This window comes from Pelobates fuscus, chromosome 2 (assembly GCF_036172605.1).
Source record: "Pelobates fuscus isolate aPelFus1 chromosome 2, aPelFus1.pri, whole genome shotgun sequence".
Classification (NCBI taxonomy): Eukaryota; Metazoa; Chordata; class Amphibia; order Anura; family Pelobatidae; genus Pelobates; species Pelobates fuscus.
Genome location: NC_086318.1, coordinates 198,913,739 through 198,928,630, shown reverse-complemented (window position 1 = coordinate 198,928,630; position 14,892 = coordinate 198,913,739). Strand labels below are relative to the sequence as shown.

At 40.2% G+C, this 14,892-nt stretch overlaps 1 protein-coding gene across 1 annotated transcript in view; it reads right to left on the bottom strand.

The window, feature by feature from the left end:
- PLEKHG1 (pleckstrin homology and RhoGEF domain containing G1) overlaps nucleotides 1-13,384 on the bottom strand; it is a 281,660-nt gene extending 268,276 nt beyond the window's left edge. Inside the window, exon 1 of the mRNA XM_063443092.1 lies at nucleotides 13,112-13,384. The gene's annotated coding sequence lies outside the window, so the exon portion shown is untranslated. The remainder of the gene's footprint in view (nucleotides 1-13,111) is intronic.
- Nucleotides 13,385-14,892: the final 1,508 nt, after the last annotated feature.

The following is a 14,892-nucleotide window of genomic DNA, read 5'->3' as shown; positions in this document are numbered from 1 at the left end:
AGCAGAAAAGTGAATATATATAGACTATGGATAATGTATGGCGTTAAATACGTTTTAAGTGATTAAATTGCCTACTTGTACTGCTTAAAGGACCACTATAGTGCCAGGAAAACAAACTTGTTTTCTTGGGACGATAGGGTCATTAGGTCCCCCCCACCCTCAGGACCCCCCTCCCGCTGGGCTGAAGGGGTTAAAACCTCTTCAACCACTTACTTTAAACCAGCGCTGGGCTCCCATTACTCAATGTTTTCCTATGGACATCCAGCGTCTTCTCACTGTGATTTTCACAGTGAGAATCGCGGAAGCGCCTCTAGCGGATGTCAGTGAGACAGCCACTAGAGGCTGGATTAACCCTCAGTGAACCTTTTCAGCTGCAGGGCTAAAACTAGAGGGACCTGGCACCCAAACCACTTCATTGGGACCTGGCACCCAAACCACTTCATTGAGCTAAAGGGTCTGGGTGCCTATAGTGGTCCTTTAAATGGCGTGCTTGCGCAAGTGCATGTGTTGGTGCACAACATGTCTCTTTTGTTTAGAAATTAATGTTTAAAAAACTACTAAGAAAACTTAGAGACAGGTTTTCATGCTCTATTGTCTAATGACACCTAGACATTAATGCTTTTAATTAACATGCTACATTGTTTATTCTGATGGCTGTAAATGAAATAAACTTGGTTTCATTCCCAAACCCATTAATCCGTGGTAATATAACACGATTTTATGTTGAGCTGCCTGGATTGTCACTGGGGCCTACTACATACATTCCTGGCAGTTCAAGCACAAACCTTGGCAATGCCACAGGATATTTGTACAGTATTTTACTGCTACATTGTCTTACTGTTGCACTATGGGCAAAGGATTAGAGAAAAAATCATTAGATTTAGTGGGTCATATAATAATAATTATTTAATACAAAACTACAAAGAATATTGTAAAGAAACTAATGCAAGTTCTCAAGACTTTCATGTGTTCATGTAATGAACAAATTGCATTGTATCACCATTTAAGGATTAAAACAGAAATTTTGTTGTAACAAGTTACTTGTTATTGATACCTGAAGCATGACTAAATCCCTGAAAATCTGCCCAAAACCTGAGGCAATTATAATATACCACATAACAACAATACAGTAAAGGGAAAGCCTTCAATTCATCATAGGATTTTCTCACACCTGACTGATAATATCCTGGATTTTAATGGACCTCCTAGACGAGTTTTTTTTTCCTATGGGACTCAAATGATGTTACTTTGGATACACAGAGAACAAAGCTCTAATGCATAAAACTCAGATTTCCAGATTCACACACGAAGCAAATCCAAAATCCAAAATGTGTCACAGTCACCTCCCCTCCTGCAATTTAGTGGAGCTTTTGTTTAAGTGGACTTAGCAGTAATCCGGGATACTATGTGTAATACACTGTGGAGCACTTAAGGAACAACGTTAAATCCATCAGTGTCCTCGGTTCTTTATTTTGGGTTTAACTTTCACCTTGCTTGGTATGACGTGGTAAAGGGGAACAGTCAATTCTTAGGATTTTTAACATTATAGTTACTTATCTCCTATAGTTAAAGGGACACTATAGTCATCAGAGTTAAATTCAGTGGTTTGATTTTGTACAGCCTGTCCCTGCAGGCTTTTCAATGGAGGCTGCTGCAAAAATGCAGGCTGCTTTTTTAGAGAGAAGGCAGTGTTTACATTTCTGCCTAGTAACACTACTAATGGTAGTCACTCAGGTGGCTGCTAGTAGTGATTCTAGTCCTGTGCTGCGCTGTCGTTCAGTGCATCCCTATAAGTATATGCTAATTGGCATGGCGCTTTGTCTCACATACGCAACATCCTCCCACTGCTTTTCTATGGGAAAGTATTGGATTGGCTGAGATCATCAAGATTCAAGATATGAGCCTTAAAGGGACACTCCAGGCACCCAGACCACTTCAGCTCATTGGAGTGGTCTGGGTGCCAACTCCCACTACCCTTAACCCTGCAAGTGTAATTATTGCAGTTTTTTTAAAACTGCAATATTTACCTTGCAGGGTTAAGTCCTCCCCTAGTGGCTGTCCTCCCCTAGTGGCTGTCCTGCTTCATAGCACAGGTTTTCTGTGCTAGAGCGTCGCTGGACGTCCTCACGCTGTGTGAGGACCTCCAGCGTCGCTCTATTCCCCATAGGGAAGCATTGAAATTCATTTTCAATGCTTTCCTATGGGATGCGCTAATGCGCATGCGCGGCATTGCCGCGCATGCGCATTAGGTCTCCTCGGCCGGCGGGCGAGATCAGTCTCGCCCACCGGCCGACGTAACCAGAAGGAGGAGCGGCGGGGGAGGAGGAAGCAGCGACGTGGGACCTGTCGCTGCCCCTGGTAAGTGACTGAAGGGGTTTTCACCCCTTCAGCAACTGGGGATTGGGGGGTGGGAGGGAGAGGGACCCTCCAGTGCCAGGAAAACGGATTGTTTTCCTGGCACTGGAGTTTCCCTTTAAAGGTGGAGCCAGGCAGGGACAGCTGGGGAAAGACTGGTGTGGCGTGTGAGAAAAGGCAACTAAAATCACCTTTTTACTGAGATCGGAGGGGGGGCAGTAATCTAAACAGCCACTTCAGAATTATAGTGTCAGGCACATATGTTTCTATTTCTGACACTATAGTGTTCCTTTAAGAAATGTGGGTAGAAATACAAAATTAAATGTAGAAACCAGTGCTCGTCCATAGGGGCACTTAGGACAGTGCTCCACCGGTTTTTATGTGGGGATATTTTATTTGAAGTTGTGTAGAAACACTAAGATTCTTATTCTGGAGGGGAGGGTAGTAAGTCAAAAGTATGGGGGAAAATGAGTGTCTCTTTAATTGTGTTATAGGTTTCAGTTGTGCAGGACCCCTCAGCCCTTATTGGTAGCTTTTTACTTGAGAGCATCTAGGCATGTCAAAAAAACGGGGCTGTTTTGAAATCAGCCCTGTTTCAGCAGCTTTTGCACATGCCCAGTGTCTTTTAAGAATGGATTTCAGGAGTTTCCATTGAGCTGTCATTAAGGCCTGAGGACTAATTAAGCAAGAGAAGTTACTCAAATATATAATTAATATATAATGCCAGGTAAGCCCAGTACTGAGAAGGGGAGGTGGACATTTCTGACACAGATCATTGTACTGCCTGTCATTAATAGTTTTAATAACTCCTACTGCATATACCCACCAAATATTAGTGTTTCAAAACAGTAAAATATATTACAACGATGATTTTTTTTCTGGTTGCAATTATTAATTGTGATAGTCTTTTCCACTATTAGTTTGTGTGGCATAATTGTGGAGCAACAAAATTAAAAAATCTATGAGAAAAAAAAAAGTTCATGTTTTTACTACTTTTAATTCACTCTAGTAAATTGGAAATATTTTGAACCACCAAAAAGACACTTGACAGAACAAGCTGTTTTTCCAACTGTTTTGGTTTCTCCTCCTCTAATGCCAAGTGTGTCTTGGCTGTACCTGAACTGTTCAGGATTAAACTAGATAGTAATGTCAATTGCTATATCGTTAACATTGATTTAAAAAACTGAACACCACATGTTAATAGAAGTTATAGGTGATTTTCAAGGTTTTATTTGACAGTCCCCTTTTTCAGGTTCGCTTATATTCACGCCATCAACATGGATTAAATCGTATGAAACTATTATGTGTTTATCATTTTTATTATTATTACTTCAGTTATGAACCATCTGTTTGATTAAACGGCTGAATTTTTTTTTTAAATAAAGGTCTTTATGACTTTAATTAAGCATACAAATGGTTAAGTACCCAGGCATCTTTATACTGCTGCTAAGCCTTTAGTAAACACTTTTAAAATAGGAACATTTGTTGCTGATTAGAAAGAGCTTAGTTATAACCTGGCTAAGCATGAAGTCGGTCAACAGGATGATGGAAATGGCGGTACTGCTATAAACAACAGAGGAGTTCAGCCAATCCCACCAATAGTATACTCATGTTTCTCTGTATTATTGCACCAAATAGTTTTCAAGGAATACTTAGGCATTAGGAATTTAAACTTCTATTTCTAACGCTACAGTGTCCCTATTTAATTTAGTGAATACCACCCTATTCACATAAAATTAGTAGATAAAAGGTTTTTACCTACATTTTATTTTTTCTTCTCCTCCCGCGATTTAATTCATTAGGCATGGCTACCTCCGGCAAAGTTCCAATCAAATGCTCCAACACGCACGTCTAAGGTTCCCCAGTGGAAAGCAGTGATTTCAATACTTTTCCTATGAGTTGTAATTGATTATGTTCGACATCGAAGTCACATGACCATGTTTTCCTTGGCCGTTGCAGTGGGATTGCATTTAGCGGCTGTCAGAATGACAGCCATTAGAGAATGGTTTAACCCAGCAAGCTAACCATTGGCTTTTGTGCAAAATGACAACATTTTAACTTGAAGGGTTAAAATGACAGGACAGTACCCACACCATTTCAGTGAGATGAAGTGGACTGGGTGACTTTAGTAGTCCTTTAAGTTCAGTTCCCTGCTTCCAGAAATAGTCCCACACGTGGCAGATTTAAATCAGTCACATTTGTTGTTACAGCACGTCAGCCTAATTTGTGTCTCTTACCAAAATAGTTTAAAACCCCAAGTCCTTTCCAAAACAACCACATCTGGTGCATAACTAAGACATTATATGTGATGATAGGCTAGGATTATCATGGTGCTTAGCATATGCCAAAAGCCAAAATATAATTGTTTGTGTCTGCAATTATTTTAACCTGACGTGGAAATAAAGACTCTGATTACATGCTTTATTATAAAATTACATGGAATAAAGCATGCTTCATGTACTCTAAAAAAATACACGTTCAGAAAAAGGTGCATAACCCCCAATAATAATAATAATAATAATAATAATACCAATAATGGTTATAATAATAATAGTTATATAGTAATAAACATTTTAATTTGCATATTGCCTATAGTAGATCTCAATTCATATAAATAAATGCAATAAAATACTATTGTAAAAGATAATATGCGTGATCACTAATCCTGAATAATCCTACTTTTGCTGTTATTAGAGGGACACTAAATTCACTCAGACCACTGTTGGAGGGGCAGAGTGGTCCAGCATTGGTGAGGAGAGTTTGGGGTTAAACCATCCATGAACGGTTTAACCCCTAAAGGTAAGCCAGCACCAGGGACCTCCTGGCACCATAAAAACTTAATAGTGCCTGGGTGGTCCATCCAAGTACCGGTCTTACATTGCATCATCACAGGGTAAGAATCTATTTCCAACTCTTGCATCCATGAGTCTGAACAATTACATGCTAGATGCTGCAGCTCGAATTGATGTTAGTGGCAAGGTCAATATCCAAATTCTGGGTGATACCAGAAATCAGTCCATGGAAAACACATGGGGGAAAAAAGGACAAGCATATGGCACATGAACACTGGGCAGGAACACTTGTAAGGCTAGAATCATGAACTCATAATCATAATAGAATAATTAAGAGTTAACATGAAATATGGAAACATATAGCATGGATTGGGGAGCCGGTGTATATAATATGATTAGAATGCATGTAACATAGGTCATAGGACACTGATTAAATAGCTACAGACAATTGGAAAACAAAAATAAAGATGACTAAAAATCCAAACATCTGAGCAATGACATAAGGGGGAGCACAATTTAGAAATCTGTTGTTTTAGCCACTATACAATGCCTCATTAGTGGCAGCTTCTGGATCCAAACCTGCTCCTCTGGCCATTGGCTGGCAGAGAGCTATGGAAAATGTACTTCAACAACAACTGAAAAGGGTCCAGCAGACTATAAACAATAGCAAACCAAAAATAACACGGCACACAGGCTGTAAAAAAAAATAAAAAAATTCTAGCTATGCTGTGCGTTTTCATTACACCAATCCTTTTTACACAATCTTCCTTGATTTATATCAGTAGTACCCAATCTCCAAATTACTAAACGTGTGCCCAGCAATCATATCATCCATATTGCCCCAATGCCAGACATGTGCTAATGGGTTTTCCAATTTGCTGGCAGGACCGTCTCGGTATTAAAATAAAAACATCCATAAACAGAATATATATTAAAGGCTTCCTCATCTAAAATTTCCCATGAAAAGATACAAACCAAACATAAATTTTATGAAAAATAAAATATATACATATATACATTATTTGCAGCATATCTAGAATATCTAAAGAACCAATGTGATTTGCTGGGCTGTTACAGACATTCACATTGCTTCTTTTATTTTAACTATGCTTTGCATTTTTTATATTTATTTTTTTTATGGGAAAAAACACTCTATAGTTACAAGTTTTACACTGATACAAAGCAGACTTTTTAGTATTTTACTGGCTCACATATTGATTCTTATTGTATTTTACATACTTTTCATAATGTGTAATAAAGGAACGTGAGCCTAATAAAATATGGAACCTTTAGAGATTGTACAAACAATTTAATTGTTTTATGTTTATTTTCAGTTGATCAGGTAGTGCACAGTTGTATTGGTTAATATCTTTAAATCTTGCAGCTTACAATGCCTTCAAATAATACATTATGTAGAACAAATCCCGTATTCGCTGATATAATAGAACCTGGGAGGAACTATTCAGCTTCTGCACAAAAGCTGAATAGAGTCAACAATGTAAGTGGGCTTTAAAATATTACCATTGTTTAACGGAAGAGACACACCCAAACTGCAGCAACATTTACCTAGAAGCAGACTTGTTTGGAAAGCAATGCATTTCTTCCCCCTCTTTTTTGTATTAGAAGGAAAGAAGTCACATGTTACATCTTCAGCAGTTGTACAATGAAGTCCACTTTTATTAACTCGTGTGTGGTACGAGTAATGAGATTGCATACTTTGAGCAAGAAGTGGAACTGGACACAATTCTGGCTTACCAGTTAAAAGGTACCTTTCACAATAAATACGAGTCTGTGTCCTTAGGCTAAAGCAGTGTTCCCCAACCCCCGGGCCGCGGACCGGTACCGGTCCGTGGATCAAACGGTACCGGGCCGCCCAGGGGTGTGGGGTGTGCGAGCCTGCCGGCTAATGCAGGGCTGGCATTGCCCAAGTGCCAGCCCTGCAATGTGCCTGCGGACCGGCGGGGAGATCAGAGATCTCCCTCCCCGGTCTGCAGGCACATTGCTGACAGCCGGCAGGGGAGGGAGTGAGAGAGGACCCGGGAGCTCTTACCTGCAGCTCCTCCGGGTCCTCCTCTCGCGAGATTTGGAGCGTTGCCGCGGTAACCACGGCAACGCTCCAAATCTCGCGAGAGTGAACTCTAGCCCTGTAACTGGGCTAGAGTTCCCCTCACCACCAGGGAATCCCCACCGGACCACCAGGGACTAAGAAATGTCCCCCCTCCTCCCAGTAAAGGTAAGAAGGGAGGGGGGACATGAATATATTAATTTTAATTAAATAAATTTTAAAAAATTTACCCCCTTACCCCCCATACACACACTGCCCCATACACACACTACACACACTGCCCCCACACACACACTACACACACTGCCCCACAAACACTGCCCCATACACACTACAAACACTGCCCCATGCACACACTACACACTGCCCCATACACACACTACACACATTGCCCCACAAACACTCCCCCCATGCACACACTGCCCCACAAACACTGCCCCCATGCACACACTACACACACTGCCCCACAAACACTGCCCCATGCACACACTACACACACTGCCCCATACACACACTACACACATTGCCCCACAAACACTGCCCCATACACACTACACACATTGCCCCACAAACACTGCCCCCATGCACACACTACACACACTGCCCCACAAACACTGCCCCATACACACACTACACACATTGCCCCATACACACACTACACACACTGCCCCACAAACACTGTCCCCATACACACACTGCCCCACAAACACTGCCCCATACACACACTACACACATTGCCCCATACACACACTACAAACACTGCCCCACAAACACTGCCCCATACACAGACTGCACACACTGCCCCACAAACACTGCCCCATAAACACACTACACACATTGCCCCATACACACACTGCCCCATACACACACTACACACACTGCCCCATACACACACTACACACACTGCCCTACAAACACTGCCCCCATACACACACTGCACACACTGCCCCACAAACATTTCCCCCATACACACACTACACACACTGCCCCACAAACACTGCCCCCCACACACACACTGCAACTCTCACACACACTGCCACCCTCACATACACACTGCACCGCTCACACACACATACACACAATTTTGAGTCTATGTCTTTATGTGACTGTGTTTGTGATTTTCTGACTATGTATGTGTCTGCGTGTTTTTTTTAATATATGTGACTGTTTGGTTTTTTTTTTTTGTCTTATTAAATCAAAACAAGCGGGCCACGGAAAAATGATCAAACGTTTACCGGTCCGCGGCGATAAAAAGGTTGGGGAGCACTGGGCTAAAGGACTTTTCGTCTTGGATGTCATTGAGATGGCAGGTGAATTTGAAGATGGCACTTGAACAAGAAGGAGTGGGGCATTGATACAAGTGGGTAAAAAGGGGAGACAAACACTAATGGGTCATGAAATAATGGTGAACTGAAATAACTGAGGGGAAGTTAATGAGATTCAAACATTAGGGAGTGGAGAAGAGCCATACATGAAAGATATGGAGAGATACAGCTGTGGAAGGAAATAGTTCTGATTTTTACAGATATTTCCCACTAAGACCCTCTGCATCCACTCAGTAGTTATACCCACGCACGTCATACAAATATCTTCCGAATCCATACACAGACATAAATATAAACCCTTGTATATCACATATATACCCCTACAATATTATTATTTTTACACACGGAATAAAAATGCACACTGTCATCCCCAAAAATATGTTCATGCTACATGTAAAACACTCCTTGAACCTATCAGGGCCCAATGTACTGATAAAATGTTATTGCCTATGATCAAGTCATGGTTTTCCAGTTATGGTGAAATTTTGTCTTTGCATTCTTTATTATTCTAGAGTCTTTCTATTCTGTGTTTCTCGCTGTCATTATATACTGAGCAGCCACAACATTAAAACAACCTGCCAAGTATTGTGTAGGTCTCATATGTGAGATGCACTATGTATTCTGACACCTTTCTATCATGGCCAGCATTACGTTTTTCAGCAACTTTAGCTACAACAGCTCTTCTGAATGACTGAACCAAACAGGCTAGCCTTCGCTCCCCACATTCATCAATGAGCCTTGGGCACCCATGAACCTCATCCAGGTTCACTGGGTGCCCTTCCTTGCACCACTTTTGGTAGGTGCTAACCACTGCATACCGTGAACACCCCACAATATTTGCTGTTTTGCAGATGCTCTGACCCAGTTGTGTAGCCATCACTGTTTGGCCTTTGTCAAAGTCACTCAGATATTTTTCGCTTGCTCATTTGCCCTGCTTCCAACACTTCAATTGAAACTCAAGAATTGACTTTTCACTTGCTGCCCAATATATCCCATCCCTTAACAAGTGCCCGTGTAATGATATAATCCATGTTAGTCACTTCACCTGTCAATGGCTTTAATGTTGTGGTTGATTAGTGTATATCGACAAGCACAGTTTTCTTTGGATCTTGTCTTCAGTAATTAGCCTTAATAAACATATTCACAAAGAACAAAATAGTATAAAAGCGTGTTTATTCACTAAACTTTGAATTGTTGGGAACTGACAGGAATAGTGCACATTTTAGGCTATAATAGCCAAACTAGAAACGCGGTCCAATACAGGAGCCGACTTGCAAAGTTTGACATTTCCAGACCAATTCCTGTCATTGTCCTGGGCCATGCAATGGCTCTCGGCCATTTAGTGGGCTGCAGTGGTCATGGTGCTTGCAGTGTGCCTATAATAAATACTTTACGATGTAGAATGGATATATGACTGTTTGTGGCAGTGCTTACTTATGATTTTTTAAATGATTGTTATGAGATCTAAGGCAGCTGCATGCGAGTTATTAAAGCAAGAGTTGAAGTTGAAGAAACTAACATCCTGAAGCAAATATATGACTGAAAGATTCATGACTGCCAAGCAAGTCTGTCAGCCTAAACCAGAAATGATATGACTGCCTCAAGTATTAAGTCTGCATTCTTTCTCCCCCTATAAGCGTGTAAATATACCCCAAACCGTGACTTTTATTTCAAAGATTTTATTACGTAAACTCAACATCTTGTACTGTACACTTCATTCCCCATTTCAACAAGGGTCTAAGTTGTGCATCCTTTTCATAATGACGCTAGAACTGTGAAAAACATTGAATCTTTAATAAACATGCAATCTCAGAAAGGATGTTCTATCTCCAATCAAATCAAACCTCAAACTGCAAGTGATCTGTTATTGTTAAAATGAACCTGTTGTGAAAAAATGAATCATATATCAAAAAGATACATGGTGTATTCAATGTAAAATAGAAAAGTTTGCTAATTTTTCTTCCATTTCAGCGTGTTACTCTTCGTTTAACACCCACCTGCTGGCCATCCTCTGCTCCGCCTGCTCTCCTTCTGAAGTCTTCTTTGATTTGCCCTGCTTGGGACACATTCCCAAGCAGGCGAAATTTCGTCAATGACTTCGGCACGCTGGCTTTTTTGATCATTCTGAGTTCCTATCCCTATTCATGCCTTATGGTCTAACCCTTTGTTGCACCCCACATTTTATCCACTTTATTTCATCTGTTTGACGCCATCCAAAATCAGCCTGCAGACCCAGCACTTCACAACAGATTCTTAGCATTTCTAATCATACTATACTTATAACAGAGATATGGCACCATAACCACTTTAATAAACTGAAGTACCTAAAGTGTCTGTTTATGTCTTGTTGGAGACCTTTTCAGATCTGGGATATATAGATTTCATTCCATGATATAAAGAGAATGGAAATTTTTTTATACTTTCAAAATAATTCTTTATTTAAAATTGTCATTATTCGTGCATATAATATATTGGCAAAATAAAGCCAATAAAAAAGGTGCACTGCTCAATGAGACTCCCTTTCTGGTCTATGGGGACTGATCTTATCTCGTAATCCTCTTCCCTGTAGGCGTTTATGTGAAAGTGGCTTTTCCCACTACCTGCAGTTACACATATCACATAGGATGATTGGAACAGTTTTATAGATTGACAGCAGCCGCCATACCATGGTTGGTGTTAGTTAGCACACAGCCCAGCTCATTGTATGGCATTACTACAGGTATGAGAGAATGAGATTGCCTTCCCTATTGTGCACATGCTGCATGCACAGCAGACCCAAAATTGATCATTAATATAAGCAACTGATAACTATCTCTTCCAAGCTGCTCGTGTACTGATTTAAACCACTCTCAGACAGGATTTTATAAGATCCATGCGCCATGGTGTTTAGAATGACCCGTTAAAGGATGACCCCCAATGGTCAGGCCAATATTATACAGTGTGATTGTGCCTTGCGTGCTAGGTTCATCATATAGGTTTTCCTTATTTAAAAAATAATAATAATAATACTTTTAAGGCCCAACTACATGTTTTATACAGTTAGAGAGGAAGTGTTTTTTCCAGTGCCCACTTGGGCCTTAAAGCAGCCATGAGTATTGGACACATTATTCACTGGGGAATGTCAAATTGTAGGCTAAAATATCCAAAATGGAAATATGATTTGGGAAACTTTGTAAAATTCTCTATATATCCTCGCTTAGTAAATAAATAATCCTATAAATCATGGTCTGCATCTTTAAAAAGTCTTATACGTCATTATTTGTGTATTTCATTGAAAACTGTCCAGTGTCATCTCCATGTGATTCCAAAGGATCCACAAACGGATGAAGACATGAGTCATGTCCTTAAATTCTGCAGGAAGCGGTCATGATGCACTGCAGTGATAATGGTTTCATACAATGCAACCCAGTGATGTCACTCAATTAGTGCTATATTCATTGATTAGGTTTAATAAGAGCTCTTTAACAGATCGAGTGCCAAAATGTTTTTTCATCCAACGTTTTCCTATCTCGTCCCACATAAGGATATCACAACAAAACTGCCTCTAAGCACTCAAGTGACATAAATAACAAAAAAAGGAATTAAATCCTAATCTCTCCAGTAAGCCATCATTTCGCCTCAGCCTTCATAGGAGATCTAGATTACACCACAGCCAGGGTTTCTCAATGCCAAGAAGATAACAAACTGAAACTGGACCAATTACTCTGTGTTATCGATACAGGAAACATGCACAACTTTTACACTCGTTCATTTCAAAACAATGGACGACAAAACAATAAGACAAACTGTTAACAGGAAAAGCATCTCCGCTGTATCACAATGAAAAAAATAAGCAAGGTATAGCACTTAATCAACTTATCAAAGAGATCATGGTTTTATATGTTATTTAATATCTTTTTTTTACAGGGTATTTTAAACACATAGTTTTATTATTGGTTGCAGTTGGGTTTTAGTTATTATTCTGTTCATATAGTTTCTGTTTCCTAGAGTAATCTACAGGAAATTATGCCTTACATGTATACTGTTTAAGGGTCTATAGCATTAATAGAAATTATCAATCATTATTGGGTAATTGCCCTATATTTATGAAAGAAAAGCAACCTACTTCTAAGATTACTGGTATGTTTTATTTAATAAACATAGCACAAACCATGTGACACAGACAGCAATAAAATATCAATTAGCACAATATTCGCAACTGTGCAGTTTATCAAAGCAGTTAAAATGGTCAAACTCCGAACTTGCTGCTTAAGTTATTATTATTAATACTATTGTTATTATTGCCATTTATATAGCTCCAACAGATTCCGCAGCGCTTTACAATATTAAGTGAATGTTAATTTTGCACAGCCAGAATTACATTCACTGCAGCACAGCAAGACAAGACCTGTCAGATTACATGCTCTGATCCCCTCTTTCACAATCACTACACTAACAGAGATCTTTAATAATGATACATACATTGATTAGAAATATTTGCTTCTGTAGATCTCATCATTAATATATCCTTGTAAGAATCCCCAAGTGCCAGCAAAATATACAGGACAGTTTGAAGGAAGGAAAATAGTTTTTACCTGTTTAAGTTCAACACTGTATCCATATAATCCACTTTTAAAAGAAGATCCACTGGCAAAAAAAATGATTTACTGCAGAATGAAATTAGCTCTCTTGGCTTCAACACTGGTCAATCAGCCCAACAAGCAATACTCTGCACAGTCTGGGTTGAAGAGGCTGTTGAAATCCAAACCAGGCGAGCTTTTCAGCTATGTTCTGCTATTGCAAGTGTAGAGCTAGAATTCTTTTTCTACACTTGTGTTACATTATGTCATGCAGCCTTAGCTACTGACTTGTGCCTCTCCTCTCTAGTCTCTTAGTCCAGCCCTCTCCTTCTGCTGCAGCTGATCCATTCAACAGCCCTCCCCTCGTTTCCTTCCCTTCCACTCCCCAGTTAAGAGGCTGTAGGATATGTCTCTGGACAAATGCCAACTCTAAGCAGCCCAATTATTCCTCTAGTCCTTGAAAAGTCAACCACTGTGTTCAAGCACTTTCCCCCTCTAGAACAGTTTTAACTTTAACACACACTGACAATACGTGTGTTTTTTAAAATTCATGTAGGTGACTGCAGTCCTGCTATTTTGTATAACACAATCGCATAGAACTATGTATATATTATATATATGAATACATAGATGGTCGGCACTCATAGGTCTCTTTTCTGCTCAAATGTAGCTTTTATTTCAATGTCAATCTTAAACTTTCATCAGGACCAAATATATGTGTGTCATATGACATTTCAGCTGTAAATTGCTCTGTTGAATTCTCTACAATTCCTGGCTTAGTAAATATATGCACACACGTACATGTATATGCCTCTCACTAAACGTTTCAATCTCTCCCACTCCTCTGGCACATTTCCTCTACCCTTCAAACATGCAACTGTAGCCCCCATTCTGAAAGAGCCCAAACTCAACCCTAATTCCCTGTCCAACTACCGCCCTATCTCGCTACTGCTGTTTGTCTCCAAGATCCTTGAGCAAGTTGTGTATGCAAGATTGACAGACCTCCTCGAATCCAACTCTCTGCTTGACCCACTTCAATCTGGATTACGCGCTTGTCACTCTGTTGAAACAGCTGTGACCAAAGTATACAATGATCTTATAACTGCTAAATCCCATGGCCACTATTCTATCCTAATTCTCCTAGACCTTTCTGCTGCTTTTGACACTGTTGATCATCAACAGCTTCTTCACATCCTTCGGAATCTCGGTCTACGAGATACTGCTCTCTCCTGGTGCTCTTCCTACCTCTATCAGAATAAGTAGTTTTTGAGCATGTTTGGGTAACTAATCAATAGGACAAGAACGTAAAAAACACCCAGGGGGGGAAATCAACTGGTCTCTGAAGGTCTGTCACCGCGAGGCTTGTATCTTTCCAGAACCCGTGCAGCTTGGAACAGTACTTTCACATGTGGAGGTTCGTGCTTCTGTGCCCGCATAAACACCTGCAGAGATCAGTTCGGATCCTTCCTATTCTGCACATTTGTGACACAGGGTGACATGCCAGCTAAACATTATTTTTGTACATTTGATCTTGAGATAGAACCCAGATAGATACTTTAGATGCTGTTTCCCAAATCTACAACAAGTCCCCCTTCTAGAGTCTAACCCAAATCCCTCGCGCAGTGCTCCACCTATTTCAGTGGTCCCTACACTGAAGGTTCAGGAAATAAATGTGCGTATAAGAGGAACATGAGACAACTTTTATGTTCCCCAAGGTTGCATAAGCACTGGAAGGATGTGAGGGGGTGCATCGCAGCATCCCTGATGCTCAGGAAAAGAGAAAAATTCTGTATTTG